Source organism: Cyanistes caeruleus, chromosome Z (genome assembly GCF_971803275.1).
Source record: "Cyanistes caeruleus chromosome Z, bCyaCae1.hap1.1, whole genome shotgun sequence".
NCBI classification, from domain to species: Eukaryota; Metazoa; Chordata; class Aves; order Passeriformes; family Paridae; genus Cyanistes; species Cyanistes caeruleus.
Genome location: NC_141732.1, coordinates 10,405,903 through 10,425,301, shown reverse-complemented (window position 1 = coordinate 10,425,301; position 19,399 = coordinate 10,405,903). Strand labels below are relative to the sequence as shown.

The 19,399-nt window shown below is 37.0% G+C and overlaps 1 protein-coding gene and 1 long non-coding RNA gene across 4 annotated transcripts in view; both read right to left on the bottom strand.

Annotated features, from left to right (window-relative positions):
* EFNA5 (ephrin A5) overlaps positions 1-19,399 on the bottom strand; it is a 210,286-nt gene that overhangs the window by 172,174 nt on the left and 18,713 nt on the right. The gene's annotated exons all lie outside the window — the stretch shown is intronic.
* Positions 16,133-18,167, bottom strand: LOC147648093 (uncharacterized). The gene is made up of 2 exons (XR_015280688.1): positions 17,986-18,167; positions 16,133-17,002 (listed from the first exon to the last, which is right to left on the bottom strand). It is a non-coding gene; the product is annotated as an uncharacterized LOC147648093 (long non-coding RNA).

Below are 19,399 nucleotides of genomic sequence, written 5' to 3'. Positions count from 1 at the left end.
AACAATTCATCCTAGAGTTTGACAGCTATTTTATACAGATTTAGAAAATAATAAGAAGAAAAGAAATTGAATTATTTCATCTGCTGCCCAAGCTGTCCCCTTTACAGATTAAAAAAAAAATTGTTTCAAAAAGATACAAACTGCTTTTGCCCCTCAGTTATACATACAAAGCAAATGACGATTTGGGTCCCCATAATCCACATGCCTGTGAAAATATTCCTTTGTCACTTAAAAAAGGATCAGTAAAGGCAAAGAATAATGGCTACTTGACTACACAAATTATTTTCATAACCAAGACTTCAATTAATCTTGATTAGTTATGTTCTTCTTTTAGAATAAATATTCAATATTTGACAATCAAGTATTATCTCACTTCCTTCTGTAAGTGAAAAGGTATTTTTATCTGATTTAATTACCACGTCATATTTTAATTCCCATATTCTTATTTATTGTCTGTGAGTTATTAAACATACACACACCTTTATGCTCATTTCTTTGGAGAAATACAAAGAGAAAAAGAAATCAAAACACTAGAAAGCAGTTAACCTTCATGCGAAAGTAAGAATCATCATGGATGGAGGACATATCATGTCACACCATTCGTGTGTCTCCTGTTTGGGGGTGGGTGGAGAAAAATTGAATAAATCAAGTGAAATGCATGTCAGTGTACTCCTTTTACTAATCTTTATCAGTAATTTACAACTGCAAGGCATTTTTGTAAATTTAACAGCTCAACAAAACGTTTGAGTGGAGTCAGTCCTGAGTATTCATTAAGTGAAAGTAAACATAACTTTCCATAAAGAACTATGAGTAGGTGGCCAAGCCTGCAATGGGCTACCACTACAACAATATATAGTTGCAATCCTGCATTATTACTTCCAAAGACATCCATAAAAAAACACTTGCCACCTACAAAAAATACTTAGTTCATACTATAAACAACTCTGGCAGAAAATTCTTATATGCTCCTGAAGGATGCACTAATTCTTCCCTCTCCAGTGGAAAAAGATAAGCTAAATACAGAAATATACCACCTCTCTTTATCTACAGGATAATATTCCCTGCATATTTTTCTCCCCTGCTATTTATGTTCTTTCCATGAGCACAAGTCATAAATAAGGCCACTAAGAATTCAGGAAAATGCCGTGAAATTATCTGGGCCATCCACATACAAAATTCCCTAAAAACAGCCTACAAACTTTAATAAACATGTCCTCCACCTAAGGACATCTCTGTCTCCACAGAATCAAGCACGGAACTATACTGCAGGACAAGAAAACAAAAGAGGGAAACTATATGTGAAAGTAACTATTCAAATGTACATCTTAGACACAAGTTTTGGAGTTACCTGCTGTAACTTTTAGAGCAGCCAGGAAGGCAACTGTCAGCTTTTGAAATTTAGCCTTTCTCTAGAAATATTGATCTCAAAATTTTAATTATACGTATTTATATGTTTATTTATTTGTTCATAATTTTTTTGTTACTTAGAATGCACAACAAGAAAGTAAAAAAAAAGTAACTTTTGCTATGAAGATGTCTTGAGATTTACACCTGAGAGTGGATTACACCAAACAGCATGAGAGATAGTATATGAAAAATTCATAAAAGAGATCTAAAACAAAAAAACAACCCTAAGGATTAAAATTAAGAAGTATGTTTATATTTGCTTAATAACAACAAAGTATTTGTTTGAAGCCTCTAGCAGAGTGAAATGACTAAGTGCAGGAATGGCATGGCAATTCCAGTTTAATTTCTTTTTTGGGTGCCAATATGACCCTAGCTCTGCAGTGATAGCGTGCAGAGGGCAAGCCCTGTGCTCACGAAAGGATTTGATGCTTGAGTGGGCAGTTGGAATGGCAGTCAGGAGGTGGAGACACCATCTAAGAAGTAAAACCCTTGGTCCCTCCTGTCTCACTGTGATAGATGAGTGGTCTGGACACCCAGCACACACCTCTCTGGGCACAGTACACACCTCACAGCACTGTGATTTATGTAAGGGACCTGTTATTGTCTTGTGTGTTACTGCTCCACATAGACTGGAGTGAGTTGGGCTGGAGGCCACAGAGACCACCATGGTTACAGCACATTCCCTGCACTAGACACCTCTTCAAGTCCCTTCCAGCTGGACTGTCCTGAGATCCAACAGGCAAGAGTCACACTTTAGACAGACAGCTCATTAGCCATGTCCCAGGCTGAGCCACTCCAAAACACACCTCTCACACCAAACCAAAAATGGCAGATTTCATAACGTATCCCACTATTAACTCCACTTGTAAATATTGGCTACTATTTACAAAGCAGTAAACATGGTCAGTGACCTGACTCTTAGACACACAAGTGGTGTGTGGCTAGATGGGATCCACCCACAGGTCCCAGGAAGCCATCACCCAGACACATTCCATCATTTATCAGCAATCCTGATAAATTTTTTTATTACCTGATACCTGATAGGTAGGTCCCAGTTCACCTGAGGCTAGCAAATATCCGTCTGAGAGGGTCAGGATGCAGGGAACTGCAATGCTGTCTGACAATGGTGCTGGGAAAAGTCATGGAGCAGATCACCCTGAGTGTCACCACACAGCACAGACAGGGGATCAGGCCCAGCCAGCACAGGTTTAGGAAATACAGGTACTGCTCAGCTAAGATGGTCTGCCTCTATGAAAAGGTGATCTGCTCAGTGGATGAGGATGGCTGTGGATGCTGCCTAGCTAAACCTTAATAAAGCCTTAGACATCATTTCCCCTAGCATTGTGTTGGAGAAAGTGGCTGCTCACGGCTTGGAGAGGTGCAGTGTCATGGTGAAAAACTGGCTGGATGTCCACACTTACAGAGTGGTGGTGAATGAAGTTACATCCAGCTGGTGGCTGGGCACCACTGGGGCTCTCCAGAGCTCAGTGTTGAGGCCTGTTTTATATCTTTGTCTATCAACTATCCAGACAAGGGCATCAAGTATACCCACCTGGCACCAATTTGGGTTGGAACGTATCTTCCTGCAGATAAGAAGGCCCTACAGAGGGTTCTACACAGGATGGATCTGTGGGCCAAGGAGAACAGAATGGGTTTCAACAAGGCCAAGTGCTGGGTCCTGCCCTTGAGTCACAACAAGCCCTGCAGTGCTACAGGCTGGGGCAGAGTGGCTGAAAAGCTGCCTGCAGGAAAAGCACCTGGGGGTGCTGGCCAGTGCCAGCTGAACCTGAGCCAGCTGTGCCCAGGTGGCCAAGAAGGCCTGGGGCATGCTGGCCATGTGTGAGCAATAGTGGGGCGGCAGGAGCAGGGCAGTGAGCGTCCCCCTGTGCTGGGCAGTGCCGCGGCCGCAGCTGGAGTGCTGTGTCCAGTCCTGGGCCCCTGTGATCAGAAAGTCATTGAGGGGCTGGAGCGTGTCCAGAGAAGGGAACAGAGTTGGGGGAGCATCTGGAGCACAGGTATGAGGAGCAGCAGAGGGAGCTGGGGATGTTCAGCCTGGAGAAAAGGAGACTTGAAGTAACATTGCTCTCTACAACTGCCTGGAAGGAAGGTGTAGTGAGAAGAGGTTAATGCTCTTCTCGCTGAAAAAAAGTGACAGGACGATAGTAAATAACCTCAAGTTGCACCAAGGGAGGTTTAAATTAGGTATTAAGAAAAATTTCTTCAGTCAAAGGGTTGTCAAGCATTGGAACAGGCTGCCTGCCCAGTGAACTGACTTGAGTCACCACTCCTGGAGGAATTTAAGAGACATGTAGATCCTACAGCTCTATAATTAACAGTTTTGTTATGTTTTGTTACATAACAGTAAGTTATGTAGTTCTACAGGACAGACTCTCTGTAACGTAATACTAATAAACAATTACTGTGAAATATTAAACGATCAGAGCCGTCTTCCTACAGTCTAACAAGGAACATAACTGGACCAATTTGATATACGGAGCACATTTTGTTTTTGAAGAAACAGAAAGGAGACTAATTTCCCATCTATACATATTTATAGCTATTAAATATATAGCTATCTTAATAGTATTCATTAGATATGTACAAATTTGTTTTAAAAATAATATACAGATATGGTACAAAAAGTTTCTTCAAAATAGAGAGTAACTCAAAAACAAAACAATAAACCTTGAAGCAGTGTAATCCTAGGACATAAAGAATACATTAAGAAACCCACACATATTACTAGCATACATCTGAAGATATTTCACAGATTGACATATCATATCTTAAAAACTTTCAACTGAATACCCAGCTTCTCAAATTGCAACTACTTACACTGATCAGTAAGTGGTGAAAGCAGCTGCACTATGAGTTAACAAAGCAGACTACGTATCTGCATTTTGAAGCACTGGCACATGAGAATGCTCTTGACACAGCCTTTAATACTGAGTTTGTCACCATTGCCATTACACTCCTTCATCTGGGGTATGAATTTCTGCCTCTGCTAAATCCTTAACTAAATCTTTAACCAGGGGAACAAAACTCAGGAAGATGTTTTGAAAAAACATTAAAGAATGGAAGCCAAGGAAAAACAGATCCCAAGTCATACCACAAAATCTTTTCTTTCACCTTCTATTTCAAAGCCAAAGGTAGGCTGGAGTCTTGATTTAGAGACTAATATTTATATGTATTTGTGGTGTAGGAAGAATATTAAAAAAGTGACTTTGTACAAACTCATAATAATTCATCTATACAGAAAGAGATAAACATATAAATGGTATGTAATGATCTGAAAACACTTATTTTATTCTGGGACACAAAAATAATTGCCAGTGGGAAGATAATTTCAATGAAATAAAATTCTTTAAAATATTTCCTAACTGAAAAAATTACTTACTATTGTAGCTATACTGCTTTTGTTCAACACAGTGCCAAGCAAAACCATTGTCTGAGGAGTTTTTTTCCTCAGTGTTTAACTATTTTTTTCTCTGTTTTTGCCTCCCTGATGTTATGGCACAGGGCTTTGCTATAGTCATTATTTTCAATAGGACACAGGTTCCCTTTGTTAAAGCATATTAGGGTGTTTTGTAGCACCATCATCAGAGAAGCTGTAAGGATTTGTGTTCCTTCATTAAAAGTTACAAAGCAGTGTTTCCTATATGAAATATAATGTACATTTTGTGTTATTTTTACTAACATAACAATCCTTACAAAATTTCCCTATTTTTTTTTTCTTGCTATTTGTTTGTTTGTGCTTTTCTGGCAGAATTAATATAAGAAATATTAGCAAGACACGGTTATTAAAGCTTAGGGATGAAAATATTTGGGATCTCTGCACAATTCTTAACAGCAAGAGGGGAGAAAATATTGACTTTCTCTACTTAGAAATAATATGAGTTATTTGACACATTATCACCTGAAGAATTGTCACAGAGTGAAAACATTACGATAATGTACCAACATTAGCACTACTCTGCGTATGAAGGTAATACAAGCTGAGGTAAAATAGTGCTCATTTGCAGCATGCACACAAGAAAGTATAAAATTCTACTTATTATTATATATTTATAAAAATACTTAATCCATGCTCATGCATCCAGACACTGTGTTTATATCAGGGGCATGAACTATTAGAAGTGCACCAATTTCTGTCAAAATACAAGCAAGGTGCACAAAAGTGTCATTATTTCAGCCATGTATCCCTTGTCACAATATGTCCATTTCAGCTACACCAGTAGTGTTTACACAGGCTGCAGCCCTTGTTTTCACAAGAGTGAAAGTCCTGCTCATTAGCACTATTCATTGCCAGTTACACAAGAGGTCTACTTCCAACTATACCATGTGGCTAAGCACTACTTGCCTCAAAGACAAATAGTGTCACCAAAAAAAAAAATCTGTGCACCTAGAGATCAATAATATAAACCAAAGCAACTTGCAGCCAACAAAGCAACTAACTTCTTACTACAACCATCTTGCTTCTTTCTGTAATGAAATAAAATAAAGATTTTTGTATATCTTAATGATAATAACCAAGAAATGCTGAGGTGTTTGGTGATTAAGACATTCACCTAAATAAATTAGCAACAGAATTGATGCTCTTCCAAAATAATTTGAACTTTTACAGTAGTTACAAGATACAGACCAAACCCCAAACCAACAATCATTATTATTTAATATGCAGGTTGTTTTTTATAATCATTCTTCCTCTGTCACATCATGGTGCGCTATCATACACTATATACATGTGTCATGTAGGAGGATCAGAAAAATAGAAGTACTGACTTAATATTGAAAAAGCCCAACAAAGGGAGGGGAGGGTAAGAAAGAACCTTTAAAATAAGTTCATATTTTTAAGTCACATACATTCTTTAAAAAGTATTTCAATATTTATTAAAAAAAAGGAGATATTAAGTTGTTTTATAAATTAGCTGAAGTTTCTGGATATGATGTAATTGAGTTTTTCAAATAATTGGACGTATCCTGTAATGTACTGGCATCCAACATAGCTTTAATATTACTTTAATATTAACTTTAATATTACTAAAGTCATTACAAAATAAGGCAGTCTTTGGATCATTTTTGTTTGTGAGAGATTCCTGTGTATTCTAAAGCGATCAGAATTTCCAAAGGTCTGCAGACTTTATAAAATATACCTGGATGCGGAAATGTCTGTTCTGGAATCAGCTCGTTCTAATCTGAACCAGAATGACTAGGGCAGTACAGCCCTTCTGCCACCCACTGATACCTGACATCTCACCATCCAAAAGCACGCAGGATTCACAGTAAACGCCTCCTTTTGTGGCAGACAGAATTGCAATTCCTCCGAAAGATGTACAGACGTGATTTGTGACTAACTACAAAAGCAACCTAGCCCTTGTTGGTCACACAGCTCGACTGAAGAAATCCTTCCCCCCCTCAAATGCCAGAACAAGCTCCTGATGTGGTGCCTGGCCCAAGCCTGTTCACCTGCCTTCTCCAGGTGGCCGTGCGGGCGGCTCAGTGCAGGAAGCTGAGCCAGCTGGAGCTGCCTTGCTCAACTTTCGCATCACATTACTTCCGCTTTTCTAACTTTTCCACTACTGAGCACCATCAATTATGCACTAGAATAACAGAGCCTTGGCTCAGCAATGTAACATAAAGGCCAATTATGAGTGTAAATAATTTAAACACCTGCGTGCCATGTTTCTTTTAGCAGTGATATGTGGCTGGTGGATGCGATGCATTCGTAGGAAAGGCTCAAATTTTTAATATACTGACAACTCCCTTATTCACATGATGGGGAGGGCCATTTGCAGTGCTGCTGTTGGTCTAACAATAGAGTTAAAAAACAGAGGTTTTTAGCTAGAAGGAGAAACACTGAGAGTCACGCATATGAGAAGATGCAAGTTTCAGAGTCCACAGTCCACAGAAAATGGCAAACTCTGTAGACCCCTTCCCCTTTAATTCATTTACAGGGAAGGTTAAAAATGGGTTTTCAGACGGAGGATGTAATATCAATGTTATGCTATCAATTCTATCAAACAGCTTTAGGCTACTTAAGAGAGAAAGAGAAACCTGCCTTTTTAAGGAACATCATATTAGAAAAATCGGGTTTCTTCTATAAACTATACAAAATTAATTTCCTCTGCTAGGCCATTCAGTGCACTGGTGGTGCCACTTGGAAAACTGATACTAATACAAATTCTACTACTGAGAGTTTAATTTTGCTCCTAGTATGCAATTCAGAGTGATCTCACAGCAGCCAAAGATCACGCTCCTGATACTTTCTTCAAAATGCGTAAGTAAAGGTTAAGAGAGGGACCTCCTCAGATAAAAATGACTAAGGAACAAGTTTGTAATATCTGGATTTAAGTATATTCCAAGTTTTCTATAATATCTTTTGCATGATTCAGCATTTCTGTCACCAGCCTTCAGAGTAACAAGAAGTGGGATAGCTCTAGCATATGGTATTTTAAAATAACAAGAGAACTGTTAAAAAAACCCCTGCAGTTGAGAGACATAGTTTTAGATTACATTTTTTTGTTTGCTTTGAAAATCCACTAGTACAATTTGACATTGTAATGTAGGATAGATGGAATATTTCAGCTTGAAAAATATAGTCCACACTCCAGTGAAATGAGTTTTGAACCAACAGCACACATCTAATAACACAGTTCATAGTTTTGTGCCTGAGTTGCAGACCATGGTACACAGAAAAGCTCCAAAGTACAAGGGGTGGGGATAGCCAAGGGGATAAAAGTAAGAAATATTATCCTATTACATGTATAACTCACATGCACAACCTCTCAAACTGTGGTTTGAGAGCTGTGTTGGGATTTCACCATGACAATTGAAAGAAAGGGGTGAAGGGGGGCAGAGGGTGTTGTTGCTTAAAACAGCAAACTTTAATAGCATCCATATGATTTAGCAAATCAATGTGGCCAAAGTCAATAAATAATCATGCAGCTATTTTCTGAAACAATTTCATTACTTGCTTTGAGCTAACCACTGGTAATCGTGGAAAAGTGTTTTCATATTTCCTCCTATTGGATGCATCTTTGCTAAGTTCCTTTCAAACAAAGAGGTGGATTTGCACCTTTATTGTTATATGAATATTTCAAAGCAAGTTCTTTGGAAGGTTACTAGGTTCTTACTGCATATTTTTCCCAGTATTGATCGATGGCAGATAGCCCTGTTTAACTCCTTGTGCACCACTTTCTCTAAGAGCCAGCACATTCATTTGTAGCAGGCAAGAAAAGCTCACCAGACTGCAGAAGAGCTGCTAAGCTCCTGTGCAGTGAGTACTATATGCATAAAATTGGTGTTGTCTCACTGCCAAACAACGTGGAAATCTCCTTCATCAAAAAATGCGCAAAAGGTATCAAGGATAATGTCTATTTATTTACTGTTTACCCAGGAGTTTTATTTTATGCTGACTGGTTTGCAGCACACAATGTTCACAAAGCAGTTCTTTGCAGCCAGGCATTTTATGTGCCATAACGAGGGGCACTTTACAGAAATGGCAATTATCGTGGATTTTAGGGCTTAGGTAGCTGACAGTCTCGCAGTGGAAGACTTCCTACATTTAAGACAAAGTAGTAGAGATACATTTTTCTCATAAAGTAGTAGAGATACTTTTCAGTTTGGTTTCGCACAAGGCAGGTCGACAGATAAGGCCAAACTTGTAAAACCAGCCATTCATGGGACAGAAGGTCTCAGCAGTGAGCCAAGATGTAAGATAATTTTAATAAAGAAGGATTGCCATGGACAACATCCCTCTATAAGACAATTACCAGTTGTGTCGTAGTATACAGTATTAAGAACATTACTCAACACTAGAAATCCTTCTCTGGCCACCTCACTACATACATAAATGACGGTATACTATTAGGTAACTTCTATGTATTTACAAAAAATGAGAAATAAAGATGCATGACACACTCAAGCACTTGTATTTTAACCCAAAGTATTTTACTTTCCCAAGGAGGCTCTATCATTTATCACTTCCCTACTGTAATTAATCTGTTCTATTGATGAAAACGAGAGCAGTGCACCCACACCCTGTCATTTGCAGGAGCACGTCTTGCAGGTTCCACTGTTTCAGGAATGTTAGACTGGGAGAGTTCATTACAATTAGCAATGTTTATTGTGTTTATGAAATAGTTTAAGAACCCACAGTCAACAGAAGGATTAACTAGGACATTTGGTCCAGAGACATTGAGAAAAATAATTAAAACAGCCATTCAAAACCATGTGGGTGGAGTGTCTTTGTGTGTGGGAGGGAAATACAGCCATGAATAAATCTCCTAAATTCAGGAACCTTTAGATACCTCTAATTCACTGCTCCTCACTTCCATGTGCGTGCAAAAGTTTGCCTGCCCTACTCTTCTGTGAGATCGCAAACAGCCTTTAATATTTCATTCTGCCCAAAGCACAGAGCGTGCTCAAATTCAATACAAGGAAATGCTTTATCTCTTCCTTCACAGACTAATAATCCGACAAAACCAGAAGCACCAGGGAGTCATGGCAAGTTGTGAGGAAATGACGTGCAGACACTTCTGAACAATTTTATTCCTGTTTACTGTTTGAGACACTTGGAGTGAATAAACATTAATTAAGTGCATTTTGTTCACTGATGCATAAAACCAGACCCAGTATCAAGGACCCAGCTGGTTACCAGAGTATTTCACTTGGAGTAATTCTTTGAAACATTTTCCCCCCTAACTATTATGTGGCATTATAAATTTCTCCCCTCATTTTTCACATGGGAAAATGGGTTTCATTCACAAAATGGAAAAAAATGTTAATTTAACAGCACCAACAAACATCGACCCCAACAAACAAATGGAAAACTGTATCTATAGAATTCTTTAAAAAAGATTCCTGTTGACTGCTGAATTTCACTGTACTTTAAGGATTGCCTTAATTTTTTCACTACTGCAACTAATACTATCATCTCATTTCCTAATGACATCTTAAAAAAATATTTTCCATTTACAGTGTATCAGGTTGTGTTGCAGGACGGCACTTTGAACAGCATGGTCTGGATGTGCTCACAGAGACATTTAGATAGCAACACCCTTCTCCCTTAACAGAAACCTAAAAACACAAACATCATTAAAGATATGAGACAGAAGTCCAAAATTTTAGAAGCTCTGAAGTGAAATTATTTAGTATTTTATTGCTTACAGAATATGATCCTGTAGTTAATCAAATAACAGTTGGAGGAAGTAGGTGTTAATAAAATAATTTATCTTTGAATGTTAAACTATTGCTTCCACTAAGACATTCAAAATCACTGGTTAAGCATATAAATAGTACCTACAAATTATGGTAATAACCTATCAACTAATTTTTTGCTGGTTTTATTTTATCCAGCTAATTCAAGATAATTAAAAGTATTTTCACAATTATTTCTGCAGCTATTCAGGAATACAAAACACACAGAAAGACAGTACATGTTGACAAATGAAAACAATTTTCTTTATACCCCTGCCTTTATAATACCAGGATCCAGGAGTTATTTCACAGCATATATTATTAACTAGAAAACCACAAAAATTCTAGTTAGGGGCTACACATATTTTGAAACAAAAACTGGAGAGAATCCATTCAGACTGTAGGACCCCTTAGCTAAATGCTCATGACATTTAGAAAAGCACTATAATGCTCTTCTGTGACTCCATCAGACCTGGCAGCAGTAGACACTGTCAGGTAAATTACTGCACATACATTGTCTGCTGACACTAAAATAAAAAAAATGTGAAAAGGCTAAAGTCAGACACATCATGCTGGAAGACAGAGAAAAGAGAGCAAAAGTATTCCAGTGTATGTGCTTTTTATATGTTACAAATAAGCTTTCTTCTATGGAATCTGTTTTTCTGGTCCTATCTGGGGCAGGCTTTGCTAGTAACTAAGAATCCTGATAGACGATAGTAGGTGAAAAACTAACCTCTTAATGGCATTAAAAATGAGATGACCTGTACTAGAATTAGAGGGGGAAAAAAAGAGATTAAAAAAAAAAAATCTGGCAAAACCATGAAGGTTGAGAAGTAACCCAGATGTTGAACATCCTAGATGCTGAGCATGATCTGAAGAACATGATCATATAGCTTATATAAGCACTATCACACAGGAACTTAAATATTTATTTTGATCAATATTTGGATGTTGCAGCAAAGCTCAGATATGGTAAGATGCACATAGCACTTAAGAGAGACCAAAAGTATCCCTGAAAATACACCATTACTGACATAAATCACACATAGCAGACACTTGAAACATTTTGAAAATTTCCAAAATTTTGAATTTATCCAAAATTATAATTAAAACCAGGAGTCCATTAAGCAACTATTATATTACATTTACACACAGAAACATGGTACCATTATTGTAAGCAGTTCTACATATAGTTTCAGCCTGATTCAGGATAACATTCTTGGTCCAGTCTTCTATTCACCCCATATTATGATAACTACTGAATCACACTGATGCCGTTGAAGTGCATCAGTGACAGACAGTTTATACTGTCTGTATCATTGCATATGTATTTATAATCAACAGAAGAGCCCAGATGTTCCAGCATGGAACCACACATCCTGCAACCAAAGCTGAAATGGAGCAATACATCCATTGGGTCTCTCAGAAGTGTTAGAATATATGCACCAAACTCCTTGAAGTGCTTTTTATATATACAAGAAATATTTGGCTGAGGTTGTTCAGCTTTATCAATTCAAGCTGAGCCTAAGAATCAAGTGTCAATGTTAAATAAATAGTTCTAATTTATAATGCTGTCTCTCACACAAATTGAATTTGAGTGAATTGAGAAGATACTATGTAAAAAGCTATTATTTCTTAAAACTGCACAAATTTTACTCACCTTATCCATTTCCATGATTATCCCAAATATTTCAATGGGCTGAAATATCATCCTGTATTACTATTTCTTTTACAAATGACTTCTCAACTGCAGAGGTATCCCCCAACACAACTACTCTGCTTGAGAAGTCTTGAATATTCGGAGGAAGGACGAAGAGTTCAGAAATGTTAAAACAAACAGGAGGACTTGAGTGTGTGCCCCAGACATTGCCACACTTTCTAAAGTAAGAAATTATCATCCTGCTTCAATTTTGTGTAACTCTTTGAAACCAAAAATTTATGAAGCAGAGTTGTTTGTTTTTATTACATTATCAGCAGAATTTTACCACACCAATTCATATCTATTATTTTTCTGAGAGACCAGTCAAATACTATTTTTAAAGTTTGATTTGCAGTTTCAGCCGTTCCACAAATTAACTTGCTGCAGCTTACTGGGATATGGGAGAAGAATCCTCAAGATCAATAACTACAGAATTAGTCCCATTCATCCAAACTACTCAGCCATAAGACAGTCCAGCTATATGTTTTTTATTTAAAGCAATTTCTCTCTTTTATTACATGATGCATTTTATTTTCTTATTAAATGTGATCCAAATGAATGAAGTATTCATTGAGTCAAAAGCAAATGGGCAGCAATTGAGAGCTGTATCACAAATATTAATTGTAATGTGAAGAGGCACAAATTATTTTTTCTGACATCAGGGGGTCCAAAAATTAAAAAATTAATGTCTGTCCATCCAGACAGGGAACAGCTGTTCACATAATAAGCCATATTTTCCACTTTTTGCACAGGACTGCAAGACTCAAAGCTATGGCTGTACTGAAATTAGCTTTGCAAGTACTTATGTCACTAAAGAGCTGTCCCTACAAAAACACAACTTCAAACTTTCACTCCTAAGTGCCCTTCCCTTATTTCAGTAGCTAAAATTTTACCCAAGGAAAAAGACTTTTCAGAAGCCCACCAATTAATTTCTGTGTGCTTCTTCTGGAATCCATACCATACTGCAGGTAAAAGCAAACCAAAATGACCAATTCCTTTCAGCTAAATATTTGTTCTGTTACCCTGCTGTATTTTTCAGTCCCACTCATTTACAGCTACCAACTAGTTTTGCCTGCAATTTTTGTCCTCTATTCCCAGTACTAAAATAAGAAGAGATCTTGTTCTAGTCCTCTCCAGGTTATTTCTTCCTATGAGGGCAGCTAAGAAATACTCCTAATAATCAGGGATATTGTGTTTTTAAATTACAAAGAGCAGCTGCCTTACAGTGAATAGGGATATGTAACCTCAAATTGCAGTTCTTAAGAGGTCACCGTTTAAATCCAGTTATGTATAAGAGGATGAGCAAACTTAGCTTTGATTAGCTGCAAAGTGATAGAACCCCCTTATTCACTTCCTTTTCTCCTTCTCCCCACTTCTCAACTTATCCAAGAGAGAAAAGAAAGGGGGGTTGGGGGGGGGGGGGGGGAGATAAAAAAAAAAAAAAAAGGAAAAATAGAGGCCAACACACTCTCTTTGCTCCACTGATCTGTTGTTCGGGGAAGGCTATCTGCCCATACACAGCCCCTTGGCCATCTGGGCCATGAAGAGCCCTCAATCCCAGCCCTGAATGGTAATTGTCTCAGAGAGCACCCTCACAGGCATTTCAGGCAGTGGGGCTTATTAAAATCCTGAAGGGCAGTAATCCCTGAATGCCACTAAAAAGATCTCCAGCTGCTACCATTTATGAAGTGGGCTTGACAAGAGAGAGAAAAGGAGAGGGATCTGGGGGGAGGGAGAGCAGGGGGGAGGGAGGGAAAGGAAAAGAAGAATTTAGAAGAGACAAGCTATCCAAATAGGGCCCCCATCAGAAGAGTCACATTTTATCAGCTTAGGTTTTCTTGCCTCAGCTCCCAAAGGTGTCTCCATCCAAACCTACATAATGTCTTCCTTTTGCTTGCTCCTGGCAGGTGTGGGGGAGACACATCATGAACGTAATGCTTACAGGAGTTCTAAAATGAGGTGGGGAAAAAGAGGGCAGACAGGCAGGCAGGTGAGGGAGCCAGAAGCAGAACTTACGCCTTTTCCCAGCTGATATGAATAAAATGCCTAGATGTGAAAGTACTCAAAAATGGTTTTCTCATACGTGTGTATCTCTCCCTCAGTAGTTCTGAAAAGGTCTTTTCATCTCATTAGGTTAAGCTGATTAATAAAAATTCAGCAGTTTGCCCATTGCTTCTTTAGAAGTGGTGAAGCAAGTTGAAAGATGCAGGCGGAAGGTTTTTGTGTTTGAGACAATAAGTGGGGTGACTTCTTAAATCCTTCATTGTCATCCTCCATTAGAGATAAATAGACACCTTGGCTCAAATTCTTCAAACAAACACTACGTTGCTACACTTCTTTATTTTCTATTAACCTTCATGAAAAGCTTTAACCCTTCCAAAGAGCAGGGATTTTTGTGTATGTGTTTTACAATTCACCAAGTAAGTGAAAGCTTTCTCTCATTTCAGCAATTATTTAGACAAGCTGTTGAAAAGGCATTCTTGAACACCTATGTCAAATACAGAGGCTGTGGGAAATGAAGAAGATGAGCTGGCCAATTGCTATATTTTAGTAAGAAAATGCACTCAAAACTGAAGGCGAATGTGCAATTTACGTATCTCCAAAAACTGCTGTAACTTAAATAGGGTTTTAAAAAATATTCTAGCAGCCAGAATTTTAAAATTCTGCATTAATAAAGTTGAAAGCATATGAATGTAATTAATAATCTAAAGCCTTAAGGAAAAAATCACACACATATCTGTTGCTAGAAGAAATTTATTAATTTTGAGGATTTATATCTGCAAAATCCATTTCTGAAAATAAGTCTTTTTTCCAAGCATGTCAGAGGTCGACTGCTCAAGTAAAAGCTCAAGTTGAAAAATCAAAACATTCCTATTTCCTCATTATTCATGACAGAGTCCATTATAAATTTTAAGTTTCTTTAAACTATTTTACGCAGAAGCATCAAAATATCTTAACAATTTTATATAAAACCAGCCCTTCAGAATTTCATAATGTTTTAACACACTGCATTGTCACCAACTTTAGAGAGGTGCCTGATCAGACAGGCACTTAAATTACATGTTCAAAGTATTTATACAGATACAATACCAGAATTTCATGACATTTTTTTAAAAATGTGACCAATTAATTAAATTAATTATTAATTGATAATTAATATAATTAATTATTAGATTAAATATCATGCATAAGTGTACATATATATGAGTCTGTATCATTTCTTTATTTTTCCATTAAGACAGAGTGATAAACCAGATATCATGAATCTTATCTACTGAAACTTGTAGAGATCATTGTAAAACGTGGCAATTTTGATATTCTGAGGCAGAATAACTGCAGCTTTTGAGAGAATAATTGTGTCAAAACTGCAAACATTCTCTCTAGCACTTGTTTTTTACATATTATTTAGGTTTGTACTTAACATGTACAGAGATAAAACAACTATTTTCATGTTCTGTTTAAAAAAATTACATAGAATGAAGTTCTTTTGAACTTTAAGTTCAGTTAAGAGATTATAAATTACAATGGAGACCTTTGGGACCCTGTTAGGTTCATACTTAATTATGCCTTTTTGGTACAACCATTCTAATACTTCACAAAATGTTAAGTAATTATGCAAAAAAAAAACCACCCATGCTTGTTATGGACTCTAGAGAAGCAAATTTTAATGTTTCAGAAAGAACCTTTATTGATGCATCCTAAATTTTTTTGGCTGTAAAATCCAAATTATAATACTGAAACTGTTAAATTAGAAACTGGGAAGTAAGGGATACACACAAACATGAAGAATAAGGAAAAATAGAAGGAAAATTACTTAGACATAACAGCTTGGCAATAACTGCTTTTATTTAATTGATTTAATTAATAGAAATATGAAATACACATTCAGGATATATATCTATATAATCAGTGTGGGCAAAGAAGCAATTCCAATAACTCTTCCCGAGAATAAGTTAAATGCATTACAATCGGATTATATACCTGTGTGTGTGTATATATATATATATCTATATATATATGTGTGTGTGTGTATATGTATATGTATATATGTATATAATTTTGTGTACTGAAATATGGCAATGAAACCAGTACTGGACTGTCAAGAAATAAAATTACTTTGTTCACTTACAGTACCATTGTTTGCTATCATTTCTGACTAATCAAACTAAATTAAGCTTACTTGCACTAATGAAGAAGCCACAAATGAAGAAGCCACAAATGAAGAAGCCAATACAGAATCTGCTTAACAAATACAGAAAAGCATAAAATTCAGCTCCTTTTTGAAGCTGTAACATGGGGCAAAGATGCAGGAACTGTGTTCAGCTAGGAGGTTGTGTACATCCCTGACTCATATATCCAAAGCAAGGAACTGGCTGGGCACAAATCCTGTGCCCTGGGAGAACAGCAATTTACCATTTTTTGTGATTTCAGTGAATTCAGTGAAAGGCCAAACTGCCATAGGAAACAGGCTGCACCAAAAAAGAACAAGGAAGCTACTTATGGTGAACTGCAAATCAGCACATGCACAGATGATGGAATTTCTTCTTTTCTTCTCAACAAAGATATTTTTTGGTGTGAAAGGTGTGAACTGTTAGCAGAGCACGAGGCAATGTAACTCATCCATTGCTTCAGTCCTCGTGGAGACAGAAACACTTTTAACATGTCTTTGTACAAATTTCTGCTCTTTGCAAACTCCTGCTGTAAAATAAAATACTCTTGAGAAGATTTTTTGAGAAACAGCACTCCTCCCAGCCCTTATATCATTTTAACTGAGGTTCTTTTAAGAAAACCCTGGTAGAATTTTATTTTCAAAGAATTAAATAAAAAGATTGCAATAAATTCATTCAATTTTGTAGTAACATATGTCCATTGTAAAATTTTGTTATTACAAAACAGGAAAAGTAAATGTAGAACAGTGTACATGACTGGTATATGAAAGAAAGTCTTTTGCATTAATAAGGTACAGTTATTGTACTTATTTGAAATTCAGATGTTTACAGAATAATAGAATGAAAAAATTATGAAGAAAACAAAGGCAACTCAGTGTGCAATAGTAAGTACCAATAACTATCTGGTTTTTAAATTGACTTCTGCTAGGATGGGAAAAGAGCTGGTTAGAAGAGCAGTGCAAAAAATAAAGCTGCACTATGGAGCTGTGAGGCAAATGCAGCATTGCAGAGACCAAAAGAAAAAAAAAAGTAAGACTTGCAAGCTTTCTAGAAAACTCATGGCTACAGCTGAAATTTCAGCTAGAGTGGTGAGGGAACACCATTTTGACTTTTTCATTTTAACATGAGACTGAAAAAACATCACATGAGAACATCTGCTTGGTCATTCTATTTTAACAAATGCCAGTCAATTCACAAATTAATGTCATTGAGAGTAGTTAATTTGGCAAGTACAAAGAAACCATATGTAGTTTTCCAAGTTTAACAGTAAGCCATTCCAAAATTCAGGCATTTTATGCCCTGTCATTTACACATGCTTTAAGGTTAAAATAAACATCTTATGTCTTATGGAACAGAGAATTATTCTGATTGCTGCAGAAAAAATTTGTTTGTAAAGTATCATTCATAGTATAAAATTGTTGTGGTAGTTGAGGAAAGGAGGCATAAACCCAAATGGGAACAGTATTTAAAAATACCCAAGAGGAAAAAAAGCAGCTCAGACAAGGGCCTTACTTGTTTCCTAATACAGGCTGTATTGGAAGTCACTTTGCACTTGAGCCATACACAAAAATTATTTTTAATGATGTTTAACTTCTTCAAGTTGGTGTTTGTGATGCAGTGTTTTTCAGTAAAATCTATTTTCCAGCTGTTGCTTTAAAATCCAAGGCAGAACAAAACCTAAGAAACTGTTAAAACTGTAAAAGAAGATGCAAATTTGTTAGGTGTTTAAAACACTGGTTCAAAAGAACACAGATTTACTGCAGAAAAAATGATCATAAACCTTCCCCTTTTATATATAACTACAAATCCCCTTGGCCATGCATTTCTCTTGGGGAGGATGAAACACATTTCCACCTTCAAAATAGATAAAGGATCTTGAACAGGATCTGACTATCAGCATATAATATTTACATGGGGTATGCTTCTCATTAGGGGGAAAAAGGAGAAAAATGTTTGCAGTGGGGTGACAATACAATCCTTAAATCAAGCAGATTCTATATCTCCAAGCATTCTAGACATCAAATAAGCCAATCTCTAATAAAATTCTGGTAAACTAAAATTTCAGTCACATTGTTCCACAGCAGTTTACAATAATGTGTCACCTTCCTATCAAAAGTGATCTTTTCTCACTTTGAAATAGTACTGCTCTCTATCAACTTGAAGAACAATGCTTTTGATAGGTTTAAAGCACTGAACTTCAAGTTTCTCATCTACAGAACTTTTATATTTTAGGTAATTCCCATCCTTGTCTCAACTTCTTTTACCCCAGCCATGGAGACTGAGCTTCTTCCTGTTAGGGCTGCTAGAGGATGCAAGCAAAACACAGTGCAGACTCTGTTATTAGCACACTGTCAAGCACTTCTCCTTCTTAAATAAAGGACTAGTGCAGTAACAAGACAATCCTATTCCCATCTGAGGTGAAGTAAACAGAATTTGCTTTTATACAGATCCTTTCATATTCAAAATACCCCAATATGCTTTACAGTAATGAGATAGATACACTGTCATTTCCGTAGTCTGAAACGCAGAGGGCAAGACTTTGTCTTGCAAACTGGAATAAAAGGAGGTCATGGGTCCTTTGAAGTTTCCTTACATCATCTAGACTGAAAGACAGGATGGAACGGAGAACGTAACTGAGACAAAATAGAAAGGGAGGAGGGCAGGTGACCATTGTGAAATGTGTGAGACATCTCTTTCATCATATTTAAGGAGCACCGATCCAGAAGCAAAAATTAATCAGCAGGGAAAGATTTTTTTTTTTTAAGACTGGCAGCAGGTACAATGCTAATCCTATTTTTTCTTTGAAGGCTTTTCTTGGGCAGGAAGGGAGGGAGGGAGCTAAGAAGCCTGGCAAGATGAATTCCACTTTCATCACAGCAAGTCAGGGATCTATATGCATACAGAGATTCAGTTCAGGTGAATGTAA